Genomic DNA, 27,958 nt, shown 5'->3' with positions numbered 1-27,958 from the left:
GGAAACCAGAATCAATGATTTCTTCAAGAAGTCTTAGTCACTTTTACTGGAAAAAAAAAAAAATAGTATTAGAGATCATGATGTCTGTATCTTAAGATTTTCATATGTAAAATGAGAATAGCACTATTTGCTGACACTGACTAGTTAAAAAACTTAAACAAGATAATTCACATAAAATACAGTGCCTGGTGCCCGGCGGTGTGGCTGGCTCAATACCCCTAGTTCAGGAGGCAGCCAATTGATGTTTCTATCCCTCTCTCCCTCTCCTGGAAATAAACTGGGCAAATAATACAGTAGCCAGCATCGGGTCCACATAAATGTTCAACAAATGTTACCTGTTTTTATTATTATTACTAAAATGGGAAAAAATATGGAACAGATTCTTCCATTATTCCAATTCTTCTTCCAGAATTGGCAAAGAATTCTTTGATCTATGGTTAATTTAGTTGCTTTAGAAAAGGCTCAGACCATTCACCTAAGACATTCATTTTTATTTCCCTCCCAACTCCTCTCACATCTTTAATATTTCTTAGTTTTCCTTGAGCTGGAGCTCCCATCCAAGTTGTTCTTTTTACAGAGCTCATGGATGCTAAAGATGCTAGGGAGTTCTTTAAAGGAGCAATCCAGTGCTCTTGAAGATGAAGATAAGATATTTTATGGGAAACAAGATGACTTTTCAGCCTTTGATGAGTTTCTTTGGGCATCTTTTCAGCATGCTGGCTGCCTTATTGTTTGATGTAGGTGGTAGAGAAATATCCAGGATATCCCAAGATTTACACTTATGTCCATCTAAAGACTTAAAATCCCTAGGCCCCGAGTCTACCTAACATAGCTCAATTGTCTCTGATAAATTTATTGTTTGTTTTAATAGCCAAAATTTCCAGCCTGGGGTAAATAATAGCGCTCTATCAAGAGTATTTGTGAGGAAAGGAGAACACAGTGCGTGTGAAAATGACTTATGACTGCTACATGTTGTGTAACTACAAACTATTGCTTTAATATACATAAATCTAGTGCCCTGGGTAATGTGGTTACCACACAGGACTAGAGGTCAGGAGTGTGTCTGAATTTCAGGTGTGGTTCAGCCACTCAGTGGATGATCCTGGGCAAATCATATTAGCATGATATGTTTTGTTTTCCCATTTTAAAAATGCAGATAAAACACACGCCCTTGTAAAAATAGATATAAAAAGGATTTCATAAGCACATGTCAGAGAATTGGCCCAAGACGGCAGATGGATCTAGTTGTCTTATCATTTGTCTAAGCCTCATTAAATGACTAAAATTAACATCAATAAGAGGCAGGGAAGAGAAGAATTCATTAATGCTTCAGATGTGTTGGGGAATTCCTAGAAGCTGCAAGAAACTGCAAGAAACCACCACCTATAATACCTCTGAAACGTCTGTTAGAAAAGCACAGTGGGGAGGATTAGCCCAGAGTCAACAGACACACTACTTGGAGGAAACCCAACTCAGGGCTATTATTGATCAGAGCTAGGTTACCCAAAGCTTGGGCCGTTGACCCTTGACTCCATCCTGATTTTTGCTAAGCATTTTGCTAGTGTGAGGCCATGAGGAGGAACACTGGGGTTGGGAGGCAGCAGAGAGCTTCTGAGCCTTGGAAGAGAATAGGGTCTCACACAAAGATGGCAAACTATTGTCACATCTTGCAATGTGTCCCATCCCATCGTCCCAAAATACCATGCACATGCAACAGTCATTTTCTTAAGTGTGGAGAAGAACTCTCAAAGTCAAAGATAAAAGGAAAACCAAGAATGACTAAAGAATTGACAAGGGAAAGAGAGGCATCAGACTCAACCTGCGGATGAATTCACACCTGCTGAGGAGAAATAGGACAAGAGAAAACTTTAGGTAAGTATAATTGTGATATTTTCTGCTACATTCATATGAAAGAATCACCTGGAGATTTTGGAAATTAAATATTGGAACTAAAGTAAAAAAATCTCAGTAGATGGAGTGAGTAGCAAAGTGGATACATTCGACGCATAATTAGAAAGCTGGACGATCTAGGAGACCATAACACAAAATGAAGGCGGGATGGGAAATATGAAAGAAAAAAAAGAGAACTGAACAACACTGAGAAGCTTGAACACCCATCTAAATGGCATTCCAAAAACTGAGAACAGAGCAATTGCAGTGATAAAAACAATTTAAAAGTAGGAAAAGGAAAGAAGAGGCAGGAGAAGCAGAACATTTTCCAAAGTGAAGAATGTCTTAAGATCGAAAGAAGTCACTTCAGGCTGAGTATGCAAAGAACTCATTAGCCATATTACTGGGCAACTTCAGAGCACCAAAGATCAAGAGAAGATCCTACAAAGTTCCAGAGAGAGGAACAGACTGGCTGTGTTCAGAAGGCCAGGAATCACCCTGACTTCAGACTTCTCAGGAGCAGCCTCAGGTACTTAGTAAAGAGAGAAGTGATATTATAGCTCTCAGGTCTGAGGCCTACAATCGTAAAGGTAGGCAAAACACGGGAGTCAAGTACAGCATAGGGCATGTAGTCAGTAATGTTGTATGATGTCAGATGGGTACTAGATGGATGCCAGTGATCACTTTGTAAATTGCATAAATGTCTAACCACTATGTTGTCAACCTGAAACTAATATAATATTGCACATCAAATGCAATTGAAATATTAATAATAAAGAAAAATACTAATAACATTTAAAAATATGAAAGACACTTAAAAAGATAGGCAAAAGAACATTTAATTAGAAGGGAAATTTTTTTAAAAATATGGACATACAATAACTCAGGAAGTTTAATCCTCTCTCTCTCTTTCAAAGGGAGTATAATCTACAGGCACATAGATTTTAAGTCACAGTTCTGTAGGCACTTCACAGATGTTAGCTCATTTAACTTACAAAGAAACCACACCCAGAAAGCAGAAATAGCCAGTAGTATTATTCACTCAACCTGCAGGTGAGAAAACTGAAGCACAAAGACTAGATAACTGGACAAAGACACACAACTAGAAAATAGATCCAACCCTGAGACACAACCAGCCTCCCAGGCTTGAAGAACCAGCTTTCCAAAGGTTCCCACCCAGAGGGAGGAACTGAATGCCTCTGGATCCCACACCAGCTAACGGAAGCTCCCCACCCCCCACCCCTCACCCCCACACCCCAGCATTTAAAAGGCCAAGGTCCGAATTAAGAGCGTCAGCTTAATGATTTCTGTAGAAAATTTACCAAGACACACATGGCAGGTCTGAGCCGTGCATGCCTGGATAAAAGGGATTTTCTCTTCTGGAAAAGCCTGCTGCTTCGCGTTTGTTCCTGAGGACCGGTCTGTGCGGAGCTCCCCACCCAGGTGAGAACTCATCTCCCTGGAGAGAACCGGTGCTTTGCAGCCGCCGGCTCCCTTCTCTCCTGCAGCAAATGACCTTGGTGGGGAAAATCAATGACCTTGCCGGCTTTAGCTAGGAAGTGCTTGAGCTTATTTGGTGATATTTGGAAAAGGGGGTCTATCCCAACTGAGAGACAGCCTTTCTGCACGCACTGTGTACACAGCAGAGGCACTGTGGAGAAATCCCTGGGAGGGATGAGTCAGTTCTTCGTTCTGAACAAATAAATTGATCTGAAGGGATGTGGGACGCTGGTGGGCGAAGGAAGAGGTGATGACATGGGCAGGAAAGGGTGCTTGACCCGAGTGAGGCTTGTTTAGCACCTGAAGGAGGCAGCTCGCTCTTCGCATAAACCTCAGCCAGGAGGGTGACGCGCTGTTAAAACCCGAGGGGAAATGTGCAGAACGGCACGGGCCAGAGGGCAGGCCAGGTTTACTGTCCATTTAAGTCATGTGAAAAAGAAACTTAATTGGAAGGTTTTTATAGATAATGCCATAGCCATAAAATAGTTTTTTAACTTTTAAAATTTTGTTTAACATATTTGAATATTTTTTAAACTTTAAAAATGGGCATTTCTTTCGATCTAGCAATTCCACTTGTAAAAACTTTATCTTAAGAAAATAAACTTGGATATATATTAACAGAATATGTTTCCACCGAATATTATTAACAATAGAGAAAAACAGTAAACAACCCTGATGCCCAACAATAGGAAACTGGTTAAAAATATGTGTGGTACATGTGTGCAACGGAATAATAAAATATACTATATATTATATGTAATAATGAAATATAAATCTGTTATATGTACATGCTTATTAACATGCATGTTCTAAAAATATTTGATGACAAGAATTATGCCATTTTAAATTTAAAAACAAGTTACAAAATTCTTTATATATGACACGCCCCTATTTTGTAAAAAATGAAATAATGTATTAAAACAAATGGATATATATTCTCAAGTTAATAGTAGTTATTGCCTGGCCGGGCGTGGCTCAGCGGTTGAGCGTCCACCTAGGACCCAGGCGATCGGGGTTCGATTCCCGGTCAGGGCACATGCCCGGGTTGTGGGCTCGATCAATGACTCTCTCACATTGATGTTTCTATCTCTCTCTCCCCCTCTCCTTTCCTCTCTCTGAAATCAATAAAGATATTTAAAAAAAAAATAGTAGTTACTTCTGAATAGTGGGATTTTTCCTTTTTAAAAAAATAGTTTTTAGTATTTTGTTTTCCCTTCTAAATTTATCTTTCTATATTCTTAAAATGCTTGTGTATATGTTGCCCGTTTAATACGTGTAAGCACAGATTTACATATTAAAGTCGAGGGCTGTACTGTTTCATGCTCTACAGTTTCTCCTTTTACTTTAACACTGTCCCCTGTGTGTGTCCTAGTTCTTATGCTAATGGCCCTTGCAGGTGCAATACACCAACAGGCCGTCATCTATGTACCCTTCTCCCAGTGACAGGGACTGTGCCTTATTGCCCCCTATTTGCTGACGTGGCTTTATAAACCACTCTTGCGACCCAGTCTCTTTGTTTGAACTGCCCTTTGAAAGCATGTCGTCAGGGGCTGAGTGGGCCTGAAGCGCCCTGTGGCCTTTGGCCCTGTGACGCCCAAAGCTCACCCGCAGGGTTAGAGCCGCTTCGAGGCCCAGAGGCGCCAGGATGAAGGAAATGTTCTCTCTCTTAAGTATGACGATGGTTTGTTTCATGGGCTTACACGTGTGTCAGGTCTGTGGGCTTGTACACGCCGCATGCTTTTAATTACGCCCATTTAGATTACTCGGCATTAAAGCTGTTTTTAAAAGTCACAACAAAAACCATAATGATGCCAGCAGAGACTCTCCTCTCCCCAAACTAAGGAGTAGCCTTAGGGGGGATAAGGTGGCTGTTATTTTCCCCCAAAGGACTGACAAGCAACTGGGGACATAGGCACACGCAAGAGCCAAGAGTGTTCACTTGTGCAAAGCCCCGCAAACCTGCTCAAACAGCGGGTGCTGAAAAGTAAACGAGCTCTTTGGAACCAGAGACGTTTTCCCACTGAACACAAACATCACGGGTCCCATCTCTACAAGTCTCTGTGGCTGATCATTTCCAAAGAACATGTGTTTCTCAAACAAAAAAACGAGAGAGAGGGAGGGGGGGGGGAAGAGAAGGGGAGGGGAGGGGAGGGGAGGGGAGGGGAGGGGAGGGGAGGGGAGGGGAGGGGAGGGGAGGGGAGGGGAGGGGAGGAAGCCAGAGGTCTGGGAAGCCAGGGAGCCTCAGCACTAACCAGCGAAGTACATCAGTCTTTTCTCTGCTTCCTTTAGGAAATGCTGATAATCATGACACACAAATACTGTCCTGTGCCGGGCACTCAGAGTTTTCTATGGGCTTTTTTAGTCACGTGATGCCAGTGAGTGGATCAGCTCATTTAACCTCACAAACAAACTCTGATGTAAATATTGGTATTATTCTCAGGGCACTCTTCACACTGAAAGCATTCACATTGTCACCTAGATTCAAGTTACACCCCATTTCTTCAAAATAAAAGGACAACCGAATGGGCTGGGTTGAATGACTATGTGGTTAGCTGCCACTAATAATATTAACAATAACAATAGTAAAAATAACATTCTTGAATTATTCTATGCAAGAAGCTCTTATATGCATTTAATACGTATTAACTCGTTTAACCCACACAATGACTGTTTTAAACAGATAAAGTGTCCAATTAGGTTTTTTGCACCCCCCGTTTGTGAGGTCAAGCCCGCTGGTGAGAGCAAACAGAGCAGAGGCAGCCCTGGGCTGAGGGGCCGCTTTGGCCTTTAGCAGCTGCTGCTCCTTGAAGCGAGCAGCGGCCTGATGTTCGGGGTTGTCACACCACTGGTGTCAGTCTTGGTGGAGGTGGCCATGACGAATTTCTGGCGTGTTCTGCACAGAGGAACTGAATTAAGGGACAGAGGTCCAGTCGCAGGCAGCAGGCCGCGGCTCAGCTGCTTCAGGAAAACCGCCCTCTTGCCTCTGGGGCGCCCTGTGAGGACAATCAGAAGGGCCCCGGGAGCCACTCTGGTCCCCAGCTTCCTCACATGCCCACTGAAGGCCTTCTTGCTGTGGCGCAGCAGCTTTCAAGGCACATCTTCAGGTGGAGAGTATCTAGGCATTTTTCAAAGTGTGACAACTTTGGTACCACTATTCTTGTTGCCACCAACTGGTTTTGTGACAGTTGCAAGAACTTCTCCGTTTTAAACTTTTCGATCCTGGATTTAGCCGCTGATTACTTCCTCTTGTGACAAATATAGGTCAGTGCCTCCGACCAGGACAGGGTTTGGTCGCAGTGGGGCTTCCTCTTCTTTCACGCCCTGGCCTTGGGGTGACTCTTCTTAGGCTTGCCACCAGCATCAGCCTTCTTGGCTTCAGGCTTCTTCTCCTTACTATCCGGTTTCTCAGCTTCTTTACCTGCCATCTTGCAAGATAGGAAAGAGACAATAATTTTCTAGGTAGAGCCTGTTTTTATTAAGATTAATGAGCAACCATGATACCAAGAGGGTTACTTTCTGAAGCTTACAGAGCTTGTTGGTGGTGGCTAATCATTGACAGTAACCTAATCCCAAAAGATGCACTAGAGTACTGAAGAACATGTTTGTTAAAACAAATGTGTCTTTAATAGAAATTCTGGGTAGTGTAAGAAACTGAAGTGCAATTTTTCAGAAAAAGAACCATGTGCTTCTGCCAGTCTCCTCGTTTGGCCTTAGTGAGGACTTCAGGGAGGTTGACACCAATAAAGGACACTGAAGAGAGTGGTGGTCATTAGCACAGAACCTGCTACTCTTGTGTCTTGGTGGTGGTCCCCTCAGAACTTCTGGGGTGCCCTTATTTCATGGTAAGACTGGAAATCCAGAGTGACCCTACTTTCAATCCCTCTCCCAAGGCAGTTACTTTAGAAGCGGGCAGGCTTATCCTACCTGTTACCGTCTAAGGTTCAGGTAAAGGTGTGGATCTAGTTCCTGTGCCTTCAGCATCTTCTCATTCCTGGCTGTCTGTTGATCCTTCCTCTAGCCTGAAAGAGCTGCCACGATGCTCCACTTGCAGGGCCCACAGATGCTGCAGATGCTACAAACATCCTTGAGGAAGAGCCTCCCTGAGTCCTTAAAGGTGAGAGGGCGACAGGCTCAGGGAAACAAAGGGCCGCGTCTTCCTGTGATGGAAGCGGGAAGGAGAAGGAGCTTTTAAGAGCATCTGTTTTGTGGCGGGAATTCACTCAGGCTACGTCTCATTCGGTTCACATCACCTCTTTGCAAGGGAGGTGTGTTTGGGACCTCTTTGTAGGATCTTTGCTATTTCGTGTGAACAAATTAAAAATGAAGGTTGGTCCATCCATATCACAGAATGCTCTACAGTCATTAAAATTATTTGTTTATTGAAAAAGAAATATGATTAGACTATATTTATTTAATGGATAAAAACATTTCAAAATTACATGTTCCTAAAATGTTCCATTTTGTGGGATTTGTGGTGGGTGTACATGAATAGAAGGAAATCTATTAAAAGATTTTTTTTGCCTTTTTGTGAATCGAGGTATAATTGACATCTATTACATTAAGTGTGTATTAAATTCTATAATGGGAGAGTTCATGATCTTTATTCATAAATTTAATTGGCCTGAATGTTTTATAGTGTGAATATATTTTTAAAAGAATCACTTATTAGGGCTAAAAACTCGAACTTAAAATTGGTTTGTAGAAATGGTCATTAGAGTCCTTGCAATTATAATATTCCATAATTTCATAGAAGTAACCCTGGGGGAAACTGGGTTTTCTGTTGTGAGTACATGGAACAGAGTTAATGAGGCTGTTGTAAGGATCCTCGCCTGCGTGTCTTTACCACGCCGACACCTGGAAACCCGCTTTCGCAGCCCCTGGGTGCTGACCCTCCCATTTTCTTGGAATGCTGCAGGTGTATGGGACCGTTTTCCACATGAACCAGGGAAACCCGTTCAAGCTAAAGGCCCTGGTGGACAGGTGGCCCGATTTCAACACGGTGGTTGTCCGCCCTCAGGAGCAGGTAGGCGCCCGGCGTGGAATGAACGCGCGTCTGTGTTTGTATTTGCTAAGTGCTTGTCAGGCACCTGGCGATGAACTGCAGACATGGGGACAGTCCCCGCCCTCAAGAAGCCCACAGCCTGCAGGAGAACACAGGTAAGCCCACAGATAAGTGACAGTCTGGTGTCAAATGTGCAGCAACAGGAGAATGCGTGAGATGATGATTGCCCGGCCACTGTGCCGTCACCTCAATCTATCCAAAATAATATTGAATGACAACTGTCATTGAAAAATGAAAGTCAAAAAAAAGTAACACAGGAGGAGCTGATTAAAACTATATATGGTACATTTTCATGCTCATTCACTGCTTTAGTTTGTTTTCAAGACAGGACCCCAAACAGCATCCTGGTCATGCTGAGGACCAAACACCCTTAGTTATTTCTTGCCTCTGGTTTGTGGGAAGGGAGGCACCCAAGGGAAGGCTGTGCTGATTTAAGGTTATGTTGATGGCACGGACAAGAGGCTGATCTTTTGTTAAAGATATTAGAGGAACGTTTCCCGGACTAGACATCTGTATTGTAATGGATCAAACCCTAACTCCATTTTTACCTCTTCTACCTTTTATAAACACCGAGCCTGGAACCACACCAACTCACCGTGCTAACTGCCAACCTCCCGTTGTGATCCTGCCTTCCACTGAGAGGCTGCAGGGTATCGGAACCAACCATCATCAGAAAAGTCAATAAAACTGCGCATGTTTTAACGAACTATAGAAATGATCCCTGAAAGTATAGTCTTAAAACAGGGCATTTAAAAAAAAATCCCATATGTAGTAGAGGTTGCAGGGAAAGGGTCAGAGATGCTTCCTCGTGGAAAGTTTACCAAAACTGCATGTGAAAGATAAATAAGACTTTTTTATAGAGGATCAGGGCCAGACTTCATCCAAAGCAGACAAAATAACAATTGCGAGGCATAGGGTCTAAAACAACACAGTGAATTAGGGAAATTGAAGAGCAAAATGACATGGCTGGAGTTGCTGGTTACGTATTGTGATAACGTTTAACAGTTAATGAAACGAAATAGCTAAAATATCTCAAAACCAAAAATGTATACTTACATTTTAATAAATCAACTAAATATCTAAAGTTGTTAATATTAAAATATTAAAAATATTATTACTTGTTATAACTTGTATAGCAGTGAAATTGATAAAAAAAATCACCAAATTAAATAATTTGAAAATAAAGACTGAATTATTGATAGAAACCTGAATGAGAAATGTTATTTGAGCTACTTTCAAAACTACAATTTTAAAAATAAGGTTTTCCAGCTTATGAGAGATAATTCCCATATAAGACTGAGTGAGTTGAAGATGTAGAATGTGTAGATTGGATACACATATACTGCAAAATGATCACCGCCATAGTTGGAGCTGACACCTCCACCCTGTCACACAGTTCCCATTTCTTTTTTGTGGTGAAAATATTTCAGATTTTCTCTCTTAGCAGCTTCCAAGCCTACAGAATACAATATTACTCACTACAGTCACCATGCTGTACAGTAGATCCTCAGAACTTCTTCATCTGATAACTTTTCTCTGGTTTCATCTGGTGCGTATTCTAAGTCTGTTACCTCTGTCAATGCTGATAAAGACATGTTCACAGCCCACATGTTCTACAAAGTCTTTGGACTAGAGCAAGATCTATTCTTTTGGCCAAAGATTTTGCTTGTCAGTTTACTTTCTACTTGGGTTTTATAAAGGTTAAAACAATAACTTTTTTTTAAAATGTTGCATCTTTATTTAGAAAATCACTAGTGATGTTTAGAAAGATCTGACCATTGCATTTGCCTGTTCCTAAGAATTTGCATAGCATGGTAGATTGTGAACACTTGCCTATTCTGATTTGTTTTAAAAATTGTAAGAAGGGAACACAACGTATCTTCGGGAGTTTTTGTTGTTGTTGTCACTGGTTTGTTTTTGTGATTTTTTTTTTTTTTTTTTTTACTGCAGTCATTGGAGCTAACACTTTTACTACCAGAGAATGAACCTGTACAAAAGATATTTTACCAAAAGTCTGAATGTCTGTCCTGTGCTTTTTGAAAGAAATGTTAAATTCCAAACGAGTCATTTTTCTTTCAAATTTTAAAGCAATAGCTGAGCTAAGAATAGTTTTGTTCAGGACATTTTTTACTATTAGTTGAATAAGGAAGCCCTTGACCTCCTAATATAAATAATTCCTCAATAAAGGCAATACACCACCAACAAAGCTCACATTTTAGTATTTAAAAAGATCATAGTATATAACGGAACACTGAAAAAGGAATGGCCATCATGAAACACAAATATCGATTCTACTTTTCCCAACCCAAACAGGAGATGGCGGATGACTGCGATCACTACACCAACACCTACCAAATCTACTCCAGGGACCCCAAGAACTGTCAGGAATTCCTTAGCTCACCAGAAGTCATCGACTGGAAGCAACATTTGCAGATCCAGAGTAAGGGGACTGGGATGCGTGCCGGTTGCTGGGATCTCCCATGCCTGCACCCGGAGGGTCGCTTTCCATTTTCAGTAACACCCCTACACCTCGTATCTCTCCACTTCAAGCCCCAGGCACTCGGCCCGCTCTCCATTCTCTCTCTCAGCTGCCACCACCTTCACAGTGAACTAGAACCTGAAAATTGCAATGCATGGCATTTGCAAAGGAAATCACGAGTAATGTAATTTCTTACTAGCTAAGGGCTCAGATTTATCTTCCAGGGTCTGTTCGGGCTCGTGAGGATGGGAGCAGAGCTTCCCCTCTGCCTCACCTGCTTTATCCTTCTGTCATATTTACAAAGGAGAAATCCAGTGGTTGAAAATATGCTCTCTGGAGTCAAACGACCCAAGTTTGTGACCTTGTTGGGCCTATAATTAGTTATGTGATCTAGGGCAAGTAACACCCTCTCTGTGGGTCAGTTTCCTTATGGATAAAAATGAAGATTATAATAGTATTCATTGAATGATTAATTGGGACCTTGACTGGGAAATGCTTAGCACCCATCATGTCTGGTTTTATCCGTTGGTTTCCAAACCATCCCAAAACAATAACTTAAAACAACCATGATTTATTAGCTCACAATTTTGTGGGACAGCACGTTAGACAGTACTCAGCTGGGTGGCTCTTCAGCTCGTCTCTCCTAGACTCACCCATGTGCCTGCGGTCCGCTGGGTTTGTCTACGAGCTGGTGGGACTAGGCCACCGCCTCGGGCCTGGGTGTTGTTAGCTTTGCTTGTGCTGGCTGTCGACTGAGCTGGTGGAAGTGGATTGGGCAACGTATAAAAGCCACAGGGTTTTCCAAAGCAGAAAGAGAAGGCAAGAAAAGTAAAATAAAAAAATAAAAAGGAAGAGAGGGCAAGACTCAGTGCACCATCCCTCTTCAAGCTTCTCACTGAATTACCTTTACTATTGGCCCGCTGGCTAAGGCGAGTTTCATGGTCAAGCCCAGAATCATATCGGGGGGAAAGTCAGGACAGTGAGGGAAGAGCTCGCCTCTCGAGCTCTGTAACCACCGCCCGCTGCCGGGAGGGCGCTGACTTGCTCAGTACATGTTGGTCACCACATCTACACCTCATCTCCTCTGACAGTCAGACCGTACTGGGATGTGCTCAAGAATCACAGTGTTGTCCCAGTTTTAAATTTAAAAAAATGTGGGAGTGATTTAGCCATGATCCGACAGAAGCCATGTCATGACTGACCACAGGTTTTGAGGCCCCCCAGCTCCTGTCTTCGAAAGGGAACAGTGCCGTCTCACTCATTCCTTGTTTTCTCCACCTAGGCTCACAGTCCAACCTGCACGAGGTCATAGAAAATCTCGTAGCTGTTAAGCTGGGCCAGGTCAAGCGAACGCAATGCAACCTCTATATGATGTCTCAGACAGCAAAGAAACTGGTCCCTTCCCTGCTGGATGCACAGAAGTCCCCGCCCGGCGGTGGCCCGGGCCGTTCCATGTAAGTGCGGCCACAGCAGCCGGCTGCGCCACTCGGGCCTCTCACTGCCGCGGGAGCCCGGGCGCTAGTTTTCGGGCTGCTGTGAAAAATCACCTCCAACGGGCGGCTTAAGACCACAGACATTTATCTCTGAAGTCAAGGTGTCGGCAAGCCGGCCTTCCCTTCCAAGCCTCTAGGAGAGAATCCTTCCCTGTCTCTTCCAGCTTCTGGGGCTCTGAGCATTCCTTGGCTTGTGGCTTCATCACTCAAGTCTCTGATTTTGTGCTCGTATGGCCTTCTCCGTGCGTGGCTGCCCTTCTGTCCATTATAAGGATTATCGTTGCATTTAAGGTTCAGGATGGTTTCACGTTGATCTCCTTAATTTACTTACATGTGCAAAGGCCCATTTGGAAATAAGGTCACCTTTTTGGGTTCCAGATGAGAATATCTTTTGAGGGCACACACCATTCAGCACACTCTAACTCCCAACTTCTCCAGTTTTTGTGTGGGCTCCTAATGACCCATTTTCTGCAGAGCAGCCAGAGTAATCTTATTTTTAGAACATGTCCCTCTCCTCTTAAAAGACTCTAGTGCTTCTTGCCTCACCTTGGAAGAATTCTGAACTCCCCCACGGCCCTACAAGAGCCAGCATCCACCTGCCTTTCATACCTCATCTCTCTTGCTTGCTCCCCAACACCACTGGTTTTCCTCCCACTGCTGATCATCCCCAGCTCAGGTCCTTTGGATCAGCTCTTCCCTCTGCCTAAAATGTCTCCCCCCACCCCCCCCCCCATTCCTTACTCACATGACTTCTTTTGTTACTCAGGACTTTTCAAATGACACCTCACCACAGGGTCCCGGCTGCCCCACCCACCTGAAGTCGCTTCCCTGTTATTTTCCACACATGACCCAGTTCTGGGTTCTTTATAGCACGTACGATTGTCTGGAGTTAGCCAACTTAGTTCACTCACAGACTCATTTGATGTTTGAATTCCCCCAACAGTATCGCAGCCCCTTCCCCCGCAGAGCAGCCGCTTTCTCTGCTTGTTCAACGATAGAGCCTCGCAGGGCCTGGTATACAGCAGGTGCTGCAGAAAGATGTGTTGAGTGAATTTGCTTCGCAGAACAAAAGATTTCCAATAAAGAGAATTTCAACGCATTACATATTTTCTCCCATTGATGCCAGGTGGAATACAGAACAGAATTAAAGACTGATGGCAGAGATTTGGCCTGAGGATGCCCAGTCCCATGGCCCTCTGTGTGTTAAGATTCATGGAAAAGCTTTAGTCAGATTTCATCACACGTTACACCTAAAACATACACCTCTAATTCCATAATCCCATTGGATTTTCTTGTCCATCCCATGAGATAGACAAAGGAGAAGATATTATCCCCCCTTTCCTGCCAGAAAACAGGCTCAGATGAAGAAATGGCTGGTTCAGGTCGGGCGGAAGCTCAAGGCATAACTGGGGCTTGAGTGTCCACCTTCTAGGTCTCCACTGTGGGCTCTCCCAGGACCCCTCGGAGGCCCCTGACCCCACAGCAGAAGCCTTCAGACTCCAGTGTTCTGTGCTGGGGGCCGCCTGCACTCCACACCACGGCCCCCTCTGCACTTGAGCTTTCCCACAGCGGCCAAGGGCCCTCTGCTACCCGCATTTCACGTACAGCCTGTTAGCCTGTGCCTGGGGCACTTGTTTATTTTCTGTGTCTCTGTTTTTCTTATCTGTAAGTTCCCTCATCTTAAGTGGAAAGTCAGAGCAATGTCCAGAAGAACAATACTTAATTTTTATGTAATTCTTATCGTTTGTGTGGCACAAATCCTATACTTAAACAGTAGCTCACACAATATTTATATTCTGCCTTTTGATGAGGACGCTCTTAATCTCCCTATTTTATGAAGAAAGAAAAAAAAAGAAGGCAGAGAGACATTTAGACATTTCCTTGCCTGCTCAGATGATGCATCCAGGCATGCTGGCTGTAGCTGCATTGTCTCAACACAGTTTGGGCGGGGAATAGAATCCTATCCAGTGTGTGATATTATGGCTGTTCTCTTTTTCCTAACAGTAATGAAGAGCTCTTTAAACTTTCTTCCCTCGATGTTACTCATGCTTCCCTGGTGAACAAATTCTGGCATTTTGGTGGCAATGAGAGGAGCCAGAGATTCATAGAGCGCTGTATCCAGACATTTCCCACCTGCTGTCTGCTGGGGCCTGAGGGGACCCCTGTGTCCTGGAACCTGATGGAGTACACAGGAGAGATGGGGATGGGGGCCTGCATTAAACGGCAATTGCAGCACCCAGGAGTCTGCCCTTCTCACTTGCTCCTGGGGACACCTGCGAGATCGGTGTGGAGGCGGCTCCCCACGTAAGGACTCATGCTCCTCTCCTCCCCCAGGAAGATAACCGTTGCTTTGTGACATCCTCTGCGCTTCAGTGACACACACCTAAACACTCCTAGTGTGTTATGGTCAGTACCCCCAGATTCCTAAGGAGAAGGAATGACTGAACTTCAGAAGCACACCCCTGGCACCTCCTCTGTGAGGGCAACTCGTTCGGCACTGTGGAGACCCTGCGGGCTCCCGGTGTGAACCGATAGATGCATGAGGAGAGCTTCGGGCACTTTCTGGAAGCAGGTGGTGAATGCAGCACTTAATGTGGGGGACACTGCTACATGGCCATATTTCATCTTCCTAGTTTATTATAAAGTTATATTTTTGTTTGTTTTTCAATGGGTATTAGTTACAGCATAAATTAATCATAAAGAAAAATGTACAGATTGACACCTTATTTTCTTTTTTCCATCACCATTCATCCCCTCAATGCCCCCTTCCACCTCAACACACCCCCTTCCTCCCTCCAAATCACCATACTGTTGACCACGTCCATGAACTTTCTCTCTCTCTTTTCTTTTTGCTCAATCCTTGCACCCCCCAATACCCTCCCCCACCAGAGCTGTCTGCCTTGTCTCTATGTATGAGAAAGCCTCCTTGGCATTCCTGTCTCCTCTTGATGAATTCAACCTACTTGTGCACAAGATATGTTGAAGAGAAAACAGGAAAGTTCATGGAAGTTTAACAGTCAATAAAGTGGTGACACAACCTGGTCACAGAGCCACGTCCTTGAACATGGGACTCTTGGGGGAGGCCCTCCACCTTCCACTCTGCTGCTGGAAGATTCCACAGCGTGCTGCTCGGGTTCTATCAGGAACTTCATTCACCAGTGGGGGGAGTAAACAACTCCAAATAAACTCTTGCAGGTCCTATTTCACCTTCTGGAATAATCTGCGGCTTCTGGCCTCTCCCTGAGGATCTGTGCAGAGACTGACAGAGAAGAGCTTGCAGGTGAGAAGGAGGAGAGCCCGCGCTCTGGGCCCCTCAGCCCCTCTGCCTCCCCGGGGGCACAGGATTCAGATGCTACTGCTGCGTGGACGGCACCTCCCGGCCCGTTAGGAATGAGAGTCTTGCTGGGGAAAGGAGGCGCTTCCACTGGAGGAATTTGCAACAGGAGCCTGCAGGGTACAGGGCAGCTCCCTAGTGTGGGAGAAATTCCCGACGGGCTAAAGTGAGGCTCCGGCTGAAATGGTAGACAAATGTGAAGTGCATTGGGAGCTGGCCGTTGGTGGACAGGTAACAGAAATGGGACAGCCCTGGGAAGGAACATGCTGCTTCAGGGGACATTCATGTGGCGCAGTTGGTAGACATATTATGCAGAGGTTCTGGTTTAATCCCTGGTGCCATTCTAAGGCAGTCAGGCACTTGCCCCTTGGATAAACACTGTCTAGGAACGCTACGTTCCCTGCTTAGGGCCTCAGAAGGACAATGCAGCATCTAGTGCCAGGACTACAGCACAGGTGAGATGAACTGTTCACTTGAAGCCACAGAAAGGAAACGTAATTTTAGTCCTCTCAGCTGCACTATCATTTATGTGCCTTTTACATTTTCACTCTAAGGCTCTCCCATAGGGCAGCATATATGTCATCACTTTCATGTGAATGGGTCTTAGAGTAGTAAAATAATGACAGGTCATTCCTTACTTAGCAGGTGCCAATTTCCGTGGCTTCTCCCCCATTTAATGCTCACCACAAATTCTTGTGCCGAAGAAGAGTCACAGAATGGCAGTGTGGTTAACTGTTGCTTCTACTAATGATAATAATAAAAAGGCTAACAATGATTAGAATCACTAATTGAGAACTCGCTATGTCCCACGCACTGTCCTAAGGACCTTGCACGCCTTGGTTTATGTCCTTGCTCAGCTGCTCTGTGGCACAGGTGCTCCAGTCATTGTCCTTCACGGGTGAGAAAACCAAGGCACAGAGGCGTTCAGCAACTTGCCCAGTGTCATATAGCTTCTGATTGGCAAAGTCAGGCTTGTCCTGAATTAAAGTAAACCTCAAAGCACGCTCGTTCATGCTTAGAGAATATATTGGTTAATCTCTGTGAATCCTTAATAATTGGAATTCTAGGCGATGTAAACATCAAAATGAAAATTGAGAAATATTTTTTAAAGTTTAACAAATACCAAAAATAATTTCAGAAAGAGGCACCCAGGCTTTCTGCCAGACTTATCCCTCCTTGGAGTTAGTGAGGAGTCTCGTGAATGGGGCACCAGTGAAACGGCGGGGGTAAGGCCAGGCCAGTAGCTAGAGCTGCCTACTGTGTCTGTTTTGTGTCTTTGTATGTCTTCCAGCACTTCTCACTCCTTCGTGTTTCTTGATCCCCTCTTTAGGCTCAGGTACCTGCCAAGATGTTCCAATTACAAGGCCCACAAATGCAGCAGATGCTAGAGAAAGCCTTGAGGAAGTTCCTCCCTGAGTCCTTAAAGGTGAGAGTGGAACCTTCTAGGGGAGAAAGGACGATGACTGCCTATGACAAAGCTGGGAAGAGAATTAGCTGTCACTGAGCACTGCTCTCTGCCAGGCACTCGCTCCTCTCACGTGTCAGTGCCCATGATCTTGCCGCAGGGCAGGTCTATGACCCACGTAACCAAAGAGCAACTGGAGGCTCAGTTACATGACTTGAGCAAGATCACACCAGCAGGGAGTGGCAATGCTGGGATTGGAAGGCACTCTGACCTTTGCTGTGTGATGACCCAACACCATTCCCTTGTGCTCTTCTAAGAAATATGTCAGATATCAAGGGAAGTGTTTCCAGAATTGCAAAGTTGACCGAAACTAACACACTAATGCTTAATTGATTGTTTCTGACCAATCAAGTGAGTGGTGAAAGGCTAACTATTATGCTTCTACTTGAAAGTTCATAACAGGTCGTTTTTATTTTGTCAAACACAAATGGATTCTGTTTAATTTGGGGTGAGGCAGAAATTTCGTTTTAGAAGTAGATCAATGATCTTGTACCATAGAGACTTTTTCTTTCTCTTGTTGTGTATGTGTGTTTCATTTTTTATTTTTATTTTTGCACTAATATATGTTGCAAAGGGACTAGAATGTTACCAGGGATAAAAGGTGCCATTGCATTCTGATCAAGGTATCAATTCACTAAAAATACAAACAAATGCTAAACTGTCTACTCCTAACAGCAGAGGCTCCAAGTACCTGAAGTAAAAACTGATGAAACTGAAAGAAGAAATAGGTAAACCCATGGATATAATTAAAGACTTCCACACTCCTCTCTCAATAATTTATACAATACAGATGAAACCTGTAAGGATATAGAAGACCTGAACAATACTCTGAGCCAACTTGGACTAATTGACATTTATATAGTACTTCCCTCAATGACAGCAGAATACATATTACTTTTAAATGCACATTGAACATTAACCTAGATAGATCATATTTTAAAATTTTTTTAAAAATTGAAATCATGTCAAGCATGTCTTTGAACAATATGGAATTAAACTTAAAATTTTAAAAACTCTGAGAAGTATTTGGAAAATACCCATGTATTTAGAAATTATAAAAACATTTCTAAATAAATGATGCCTTAATGCCTGGCTGGGGGAGGCAAAGCGGTTGGGCATTGACCTAGGATCTAGGAGATCGCAGTTCGATTCCTGGTCAGGGCACATGGCTGGGTCATGGGCTTGATCCCCAGTCGGGGACGTTCAGGAGGCCACCAATCAACGAGGACTGTCTCATCACTGGTGTTTCTATCTCTCTCTCTCTCCTTCTCTCTACGTCTCACTGAAAGCAATAAAGACACATTAAAAATGAATAAATATAAATAAATAAATAAATAAATAAATAAATAAATCATGCTTTAATGTCACACCAAAATTAGAAAGTACTTTAGTTGAATAGAAATGGAAGTACACCATGTTAAGAGTCTTGGGATACAACCAAAGCAGTGGTAAGCGGGAGCCTTGTAGCTTTAAGTGCTTATACTGTAAAAGAATAATGGTCTCAAATCCATGCTTTATGTTTTCACCTTAAAAACTAGCAAAAGAAGAGTAAATTATCCCCAAAGCAAATAGAACTAAGGAAATTAGAAAAGATAAGAGCTGAAACCAATGAATGTGAGGAGAGAAAAGCAAGTAAGAAAATCAATGAGCCCAAAGTCTGGTTCTTTGAAAAGATTAATAGCCACATTGACCTAGGAAAAAAGAAAAAAGACACAAATTGCCCACACTAAGAATGAACTAGGGGACATTACTACAAACCCAACAGACATTGTAAGGATAAATAAGGCCATACTGTTACCAACACTAGGCCCATAATTTTCACAACTTATGACCTGTGGAAAGCACAAAGGACTTATGGACACTGGCTTTTCCTGGTGCTCTGACACCTTATGTGGGGATATCTGGAGACTAAGCCTCAGGCATTTAGTATAAACCCAAATCACTGATCCTTCTTACTGAAATAGGGTAGGGCAACCATGGAGAAGGCAGGGTCTAGAATCAGACTGTTTTGATTCCACAGTTCACTCTTCTCTGGGAAACAATGCGAGAGTTAAACATCTATGAGGCTCAGTGTTGTTGCATGTAAACTGAATAAAGCCAGAAAGTCAATACATTTTGGCAGATGTTTCTCAACCTTTGCGAGGGTTGCCAAATAAAATAATATGATAAAATTAATATCCAGCACCTCTTGAACAGTTACCAATTATCAGGAATTACATCAAGTAGTTTACACAAACTCCAAGGTCTTACTTGGGTCATACAAACAGAGCAACACTGCCTCCCAACTAATTCCCAGACTTGAGCCAATACAGACTTTGAACTTCTGAATGAAGGGAAGGATTGGTGCCCTTTAGGAAGAATTACGAAACTGTGCAAAATATGAGCACTGAGCCTTGGCTGGGTGTCTGTGTTGGCCTGAGCATCGTCTCGTACAACAAAAAGTTGTGAGTTTGATTTCCCATCCAGACGCATACCCAAGTTGCAAGTTTGATCCCTGTTCGGGGCACATACAGGAGGCAACCAATTGATGCTTCTCTCTTGTGAATGTTTCTCTCTTCCTCTCTCTCCTTCCTCTCTCTATAAAATCAATAAAAGCATATCCTCCGGTGAGGATTATAGAAAATATGACGATTGCACAGTGTGTGTATGTGTGTATGTGTGTATGTGTGTGTGGAGGGCTATAGATGTTAAACAAATATATATTAGGTAATTTCATTATTTCAAAACTGGGTGTGACTATGTAAATAAGAGGAATAAAAATGGGAAGATATATTACTAAATTCTACAATATGATAGTGAATGATTTTTAATTATTTTTTATATCTAGGTATTTGACTATATTTATATGATGATAATGTTCTCATGGTTTGACCCAAATATCTATTTCCAGTGGAGTAATAAAGTAGGACCTGAAGACTGTTTGAAGTAGATGCTCTACCGGTTACTAACCCTGATTTCATAGAAACAATCCTTACCCAGCTCAATCAGGGCACTTGGCCATCCCTTCCTAATAAGCTGACTCTCGCTTTCTCATGATGCTGCAGGTGTATGGGACCGTTTTCCACGTGAACTGAGGAAACCCGTTCGAGCTAAAGGCCCTGGTGGACAAGTGGCCTGATTTTAACACAGTGGTTGTCCACCCTCAGGAGCAGGTAAGGCATCCGATGTGGAATGCATACACTTCTATTTGCTCCATGTGCCTACCATTGTCTGCGCCTGGCAGTGTAGACCCAGGGGACCGAGAAATGAATGACAATGATGGTGAACAAGTCCTTGTCCTCAAGGAGCTCACAGCCTGGAGGAAAAGGTAGATAGCAAATAAATTACAACATGGTGTGAAAAGGTACAAAAACATTCAAGAATATACTAGCTACAGAAGCAACACTGGCCAAGAGATGTTTAAAGCTCTAGATGCCAGCGTATGCAGGGAGAGGTTCAGAGAGCCTTCCTGGCAACCATTCCACCAAACTGGATTTTGAAGAAAAATAGGTTTTTGACAGGTTGACAAGAACAGAGGGTGTATTCTAAGCGGAGAAAGTAACAACTAACAGTGGTTAAAGTTAAATGTGAAGAATGTTTGGGAAATATAAAGAACAAATTTCAAAGCCTGCATTTGGGATATATTTTTAGTATCAAGACTTTTAAAAACCTCTCAAACTCATATATGACAAGCCCACACTTAACATCATACTAAACGGGGGGGGGGGGGGAGCTTTTCCCTTAAGATTCGAAACAAGACAGAAATGTCCACTTTCACCACCTTTACTCAACACAGTAGTGGAAGTCCTAGCCACAGTGATCAGGCAAAAAAAAGAAATAAACAGCATCCAATTTGGAAAGGAAGAAGTGAAATTGTCATTATTTGCAGATGGCATTGTACTTTATATAGGAAAACCTAAAGATTTCACCAATAAACTACTAGAACTCTCCCTCTTCTCTCTCTGAAGTCAATAAAAGCGTATCCTCTGATGAGGCTTAAAAATAAATAATAAATAAAATAAAAATAAAAACAGCATGGTGCTGGCATAAAAACAGATACATAGATCAGTGGAACAAAATAGCAAGCCCAGAAATAATCCCACACCTCTGTGGGCAATTTCTATGTGACAAAGGAGGCAAGAGCATACAAGGAAGTAAAGACAGTCTATTCAATAAATGGTGCTGGGAAAACTGGACAGATGCATGTGAAAAAATGAAACTAGACCACCCTCATATTATATTCAAGAATTAACTCAAAAAGTATTAAAGACTTAAATGTAACACTCCAATTATGACACTCCTAGAAGAAAACATAGGAGGTAATCGCTGACATTTTTCTTAGCAATGCATTTTTAATAGATCTCCTTGAGAAGGGAAACAAAAGAAAAAGTGTACAAATGGGACTACATCAATTAAAAAGATTTCGTACAACAAAGAAAACCATCCACAAAATGAGAAGACAACCTACTGAATGGGAGGACATATTTGTCAATAATACATCTGATCAGGGCTTAGTATCCAACATTTATAAAGAACTCATAAAACTCAACATGTGAGCCCACAAAAACCCAATCTGATAAAAAAATGGGCAGCAGACCTCAATAGACACTTCTCCAAAGAGGACATACAGATGGCCAGCAGACATATGAGAAAATGCTCCACGTCAGTAATCATCAGAGAGATTCATATTAAAACCACAATGAGGTATCACCTCACACCTGCTAGAATGTCTGTTATCAATAAATCAACACACACCAAGTGTTGGTGAAGATGTGGGGCAAAGGCAGGAATGCAGTTGGGTGGGAATGCAAATTGGTGTAGCCACTATGGGAAACAGTATGAAGGTTCCTCAAAAAATTAAAAATGGAGCTGCCCTATGACCCAGAGATTCCACTCTGGGCATATCCGGAAGAAACCCAAAACACGAATTTGAAACAATGCATATGCACCCTTATGTTCATTGCATGCAGTGTTATTTGCAATAGCCCAGATAGGGAATCAATCCGAGTGCCCATCAACAGATAAGTGGATATAAAAGTGGTGGGACACCTATACAATGGAACATTACTCAGCCCTAAGAAAGAATGAAACCTTACCATTTGTGACAACATGGATGGACCTAGAGAGTAATACGCTAAGTGAAATGAATGGGTCAGAGAAAGACAAACACCATATGATCTCACTTATATGTGGAATCGAAAGACCAAACTAGATGAACAAAGAACATAGAAAGAGACTCATAGATACTGACAACAGATTGATAGCTGCCAGAGGGGAGTGGGGACTCGGTGACAAAGATGAAGGGATTGAAAAGTACAGATTAGCACTCACAAAATATTCATGGGGATGTAAAATACAGCACAGGTAATATAGTCAATAATATTGTGGTGACTATGTCTGGTGCCAGGTGGGTACTGAAAATATCAGGGGACCGCTTTGTAAAGTAGATGATTGCCTAACCACTATGCTGTACATCTGAAACTAATACAAAATAATATTGAATGTACATTGTCATTAAAAAGGAAATTAAAAAACAGAAAAAAAAGCCATAAAATTACTGAAACTAAGTGGCTCATACATTTCCAATACAAGTATGTTATAAGCATATTGCAAAATACAAAGCAAAAAGTTATGCGTGTAAGAATATATAACCATATAATATCATTTTAATATAAAATATTTACAGATAAAATTTAAATATATGGTGCTTTGTAGAAAATAACGAACACAACAAAATGAAGATATTTAACTTAATTATTGAAGTTGGAAAATGGAAACATTTTCCCTTTTCCAGTAGATCTTAAAAGCACATATTGTCCATGGTCTTACTAACGCTGAGTTTAGAGCATTTCTGTGTCACACTTTTCAGCCATTCTACCCTCATTGAATGTTGTTCTCTCACTCTGTCCTTCGTTTTCCAATAATCCCACCTCTTACATATTAACTTTAAGAAGATCATTTTGAATAAATTTTGTGTTTCAATTTTGTTGGAAATGCAAATTATTTTTAAATATCAGTGCATTGTAGTTTACATTTCAAAGACATTAGTTGTCTTTCATTTGTATAGCACAATCATATGTATGTGCAAATGCTACTACAAGGTTACCTGTGTCGATTTCAATATTGTCATGCTCATAATCCATTTGTTCTAAGACTCTTTAAAATGGAGTAAGATTTACTCTTGCAGTGGAAGTTTGCCTTTGATAAAATCTTTTCTCTCTTTCTCCTGAGGATTCCAGAATTACAGAAGAATGCTTTCTAAACTGGTACATGTTTGGTTGATTTGAAATTGTAATGCAATATATAAATATCTCATTCAGCAAGATTTTCTTAACCACAAATAGAATAGTTGAGTAAATCCATGATGTGATTTCATGATGTAAATGAATCAGGGATAATTATAGTACATTAAGAAAAATATCAATATTTAAGTGTGTGAAGTAGTAAAGTATGAAATTCTTAAATTCAACTATTCCAATTACTTGGTATAATCAATCTGATTTATCCCACATTACTCAACCAAACAGAAGATGACAGATGACTTTGATCACTACACCAACACCTACCAAATCTATTCCAAGGATCCCAAGAAATGTCAAGAATTCCTTGGCAGATCAGATGCCATCAATTGGAAACAACATTTACAGATCCAGAGTAAGTAAGAAATCTGGGATGCGTGTTGGCTGCTGTAACTGCTAATTTCTATATCTGCCAGGTCAGTTTTCATCCCAAGCACATTTCCCTATTACCTTCACTTCCCTCTACCAAACCCCAGACACCCAACTTGATGTTCATCCCTTGTATCAGCTGCCACCACCTCTTACTTCAGTGGAGTAGAATTCAAACATTGCAAATGATGGAGTTCATATGAGGAACTGTGAGTAAGGCAATTTCTTGATAGCTGAGGATACATTTTGCAGTCATATCCAGGATCCCTTAAGGTGATTAGGAGTAAGAGCAGAGCTACCTACCCCTGCGGCTTTCCATTCCTAGAATAAGAGTGACAGTTCATTGTGCCCTAAAACACCTCCCAGGTCACGAGGACAACTGCCATGGCTATGAGCATGCCCTCTAGAGTCAGGCTCCATGGGCTGGCCTTCTGGCTCTGCTGGTTGCTTACTTTGGGATCTTGAGCAAGTGATATAACTTACCCGTTATTCAGTTTCCTCATACATAAAACTGAGGATAATGGAAGTATGTACAACCTAGGGCCAATGTAAGGGTCAAATGTGGTATTTCACCAGTACCTGGGGATGTCATATGTGCCCAGGCAAGGCTGGCTACTATTTTTTAAATATCACAGTGATAAAGTCAGAATTTCTAGTATTACCTCTGTTTTGTATAAGAGAAAACATTCTCAGGCAGTGACATGGCCAAAGGTCACATGGTCATTGCCAGCGCCAGCAGCAACATTGCCTGATTTTAATCCTGCAAACTTCCATTGGGAAGCTTGTTGTAGCATCTCCTTTCTCTCCTTACTTTACATGTCTCTAGGTTCACAGTCCAGCCTGGATGAGGCGATACAAAATCTTGCGACCGTTAAACAGTTCCAGGTCAAGCAAACCCAATGCATCTTCTATATGACGCCCAACACCGCAAGAAGGCTGCTCCCTTCTCTGCTAGAGGCAAACAATTTACCTCTTAAAGTTGGCAGACCCAAAGCCATGTGAGTTTTAAAAAGATTTCTCTCACTACCCACATCTTTTATGACTTCCCTTCCTACATTCACTCTTGCCTCCCTGCAGTCCATTTCCAGAGTGATTCTTCTAGTATGTAACATGGATCATGTCAATGACCTACTTAAAGCCACTGATGTTTCTCAGCTCACCTTGAATAAAGGCTCATGGCCTTATAGACCTTCAAGGTCTTTTGAGACCTTCAAGGTCCTGTGAGACCTTCAAGGTCCTGTGAGACCGGGCATTCATCACCTCTTGGAAATCATCTTGTGTGTCTTGCTTACTCCCACCAGTAGCTCTAACCTTCTTTCTGCAACTTGTCACTAATAAACTCATGTAAACTCGTACATGCCTTTGAGCCATTGCATTTGCTCTTTGTCTGCCTATATGCCCTTCCCTCTGATCTCCACATATTTGTCTCTTTCTTGGCACTCAACTCTCAAATGTCATTTCCTTAGAGAGTTCTTCTCAGAGCACTTTCTCTCACATAATTCTTCATCACATAACCCAATTTTTATTCTTTTGCACGTATCATGATGGGAAGCAGCTTATTTGTGTATGTGCCTACCTGTTTCTTGTTTGGTACTCTGCTATGACATTTCAAACTTCACAAGGACAGGAGCCCTCTTTAGGTTGTTCATTGGTAGATGCTCAGTAATCAGAACAGAACACATGGTAGATGCTTGATAAATGCTCATGTAATGAACGCCCTGAGTAAAAATCTTCTAATAATGAGAATTTAAACAAATTATGAACCCCCCCCCCACCATTGATTTCCAGTCTAACACTGATTATAACTGAGCAGCGATGAGGAGATTTGATCAGGAGATGCCCAGTCCCAAGGCCCCCTGTGCGGTAATATGCATGGAAAAGCTTCATCACACTGCATCACATATTACACCTGAAAGGTACCTCAGTCTATAATCTCATTTGATTTTCAGTCCATCCCATGAGATAGACAAGGTAGGAGATATTATCCCCCTTTTCCTGCCAGAAAACAGGCTCAGATGAAGAAATGGCTGGTTCAGGTCGGGCGGAAGCTCAAGGCATAACTGGGGCTTGAGTGTCCACCTTCTAGGTCTCCACTGTGGGCTCTCCCAGGACCCCTCGGAGGCCCCTGACCCCACAGCAGAAGCCTTCAGACTCCAGTGTTCTGTGCTGGGGGCCGCCTGCACTCCACACCACGGCCCCCTCTGCACTTGAGCTTTCCCACAGCGGCCAAGGGCCCTCTGCTACCCGCATTTCACGTACAGCCTGTTAGCCTGTGCCTGGGGCACTTGTTTATTTTCTGTGTCTCTGTTTTTCTTATCTGTAAGTTCCCTCATCTTAAGTGGAAAGTCAGAGCAATGTCCAGAAGAACAATACTTAATTTTTATGTAATTCTTATCGTTTGTGTGGCACAACTCCTATACTTAAACAGTAGCTCACACAATATTTATATTCTGCCTTTTGATGAGGACGCTCTTAATCTCCCTATTTTATGAAGAAAGAAAAAAAAAGAAGGCAGAGAGACATTTAGACATTTCCTTGCCTGCTCAGATGATGCATCCAGGCATGCTGGCTGTAGCTGCATTGTCTCAACACAGTTTGGGCGGGGAATAGAATCCTATCCAGTGTGTGATATTATGGCTGTTCTCTTTTTCCTAACAGTAATGAAGAGCTCTTTAAACTTTCTTCCCTCGATGTTACTCATGCTTCCCTGGTGAACAAATTCTGGCATTTTGGTGGCAATGAGAGGAGCCCGAGATTCATAGAGCGCTGTATCCAGACTTTTCCCACCTGCTGTCTGCTGGGGCCTGAGGGGACCCCTGTGTCCTGGAACCTGATGGAGTACACAGGAGAGATGCGGATGGGGGCCACCCTGCCTGAGTACCGGGGCCAGGGCCTCTCATCCCATGCATTGTTTGTCAGTACCCAGGCTCTGGAGAAACTCGGTTTTCCCTTATATAACCATACGGACAAAGCCAACCTTTCCGTACAGAAAATCAGTCACAATCTGCACCATGTCCGCTTGCCCTGTGATTGGAACCAGTGGCAATGTGTGCCTCTGTGAAGCGGCCCTGAACCCAAGACGGTGCGGGTGGGTGGTCGTGTAGCAGGAGGAACATACGGTGGATGGAGAGAAAAAGGAATGATGCTCAGCAGTGGAAATTCATGCTAGTGGAGCTCTGGGGAAGCAGTGTGAGTGGCCCACAGGACCAACAGGGTCCCTGCCGACTGGGCCCCGCTGCCGCAATGTGCTCCTGGGCTCCTATCTCCCATGTGGGTAGAGCGCCAATGGCAAATTTGCCAGTTTTGCCAACAAGTGGTATTATGAGTAGTATGATTTCTCGCCTCTCGTTTCATTACCTGTCCTTTTAGTCACCCCAGTTTTACTGAGGTATAACTGACAAAGTTGTAATATATTTAAAGTATGCAGTGTGATAATTTGATATGTATGAGCTCATTGTGAAAGAATTCCCACAATCAAGTTAATTAACGCATCCATCACCTAACAGGCTGACCTATATTTTTTGTTAAGAATGCTTATGTCCAACTGTCTTAGCAAATTTCAGTGATACAATAGAGTCTTATCAACTATGGTCACCACGATCCACAGTAGATCCTCAGAACGTATCCATCTTATAACTGAAAGTTTGTACCCGTTCCCCAAACCTCTCTCTCTTCCCTCCACTTCCCCGCCCTGGCAACCAGCATTCTACTCTTGTTTCCAAGAGTTTGAGGGTTTTTTAGTTTCCACATATAAGTGATCCCATGTTGCACTTGAGTTTGTCTGTGTGGCTTATTTCACTGGTTTACCAATATCTTTTACTGCATAGGGTTAGTAAGGGAAATATTCGTCATCAATAAAGAATCCCTGCAACCCTCTAGTCTAGTAACGCCATTTATCTTTCTTTCTAGCTGCATCTTTCTCCTTATTTAGACTGTGTCCACAAAATACAGAGCAAAAGAATTTAAGTATCTTGTCATATTACAATAGCAAGAAAATTTAACATCTTGATACCAGGAAAAATACACATGCAAAAAATCGTAAAGCAGTTCTTCGTCCATAAAGCAAAAGGGTTTAAATTGAAGGTAAA

General features: G+C 42.6%; 2 pseudogenes across 2 annotated transcripts; one reads left to right on the top strand and one right to left on the bottom strand.

The window, feature by feature from the left end:
• Nucleotides 1-3,207: 3,207 nt before the first annotated feature.
• Nucleotides 3,208-27,098, top strand: LOC308565592 (glycine N-phenylacetyltransferase-like; annotated as a pseudogene). Its single transcript has 12 exons — nt 3,208-3,333; nt 7,409-7,504; nt 8,306-8,413; nt 10,766-10,892; nt 12,214-12,385; nt 14,429-14,615; nt 14,651-14,728; nt 17,089-17,184; nt 20,268-20,375; nt 23,730-23,856; nt 24,697-24,868; nt 26,529-27,098. The product of its transcript is annotated as a glycine N-phenylacetyltransferase-like (transcript).
• On the bottom strand, nt 6,178-6,815 carry LOC308565593 (large ribosomal subunit protein eL6 pseudogene; annotated as a pseudogene). Its single transcript has one exon. The product of its transcript is annotated as a large ribosomal subunit protein eL6 pseudogene (transcript).
• Nucleotides 27,099-27,958: the final 860 nt, after the last annotated feature.

The sequence above is a fragment of the Miniopterus schreibersii genome (assembly GCF_964146895.1).
Source record: "Miniopterus schreibersii genome assembly, chromosome: 12".
NCBI lineage: Eukaryota > Metazoa > Chordata > Mammalia > Chiroptera > Miniopteridae > Miniopterus > Miniopterus schreibersii.
Note: the sequence above shows the minus strand (reverse complement) of the source record. Positions and strands in the feature narration are given on the sequence as shown.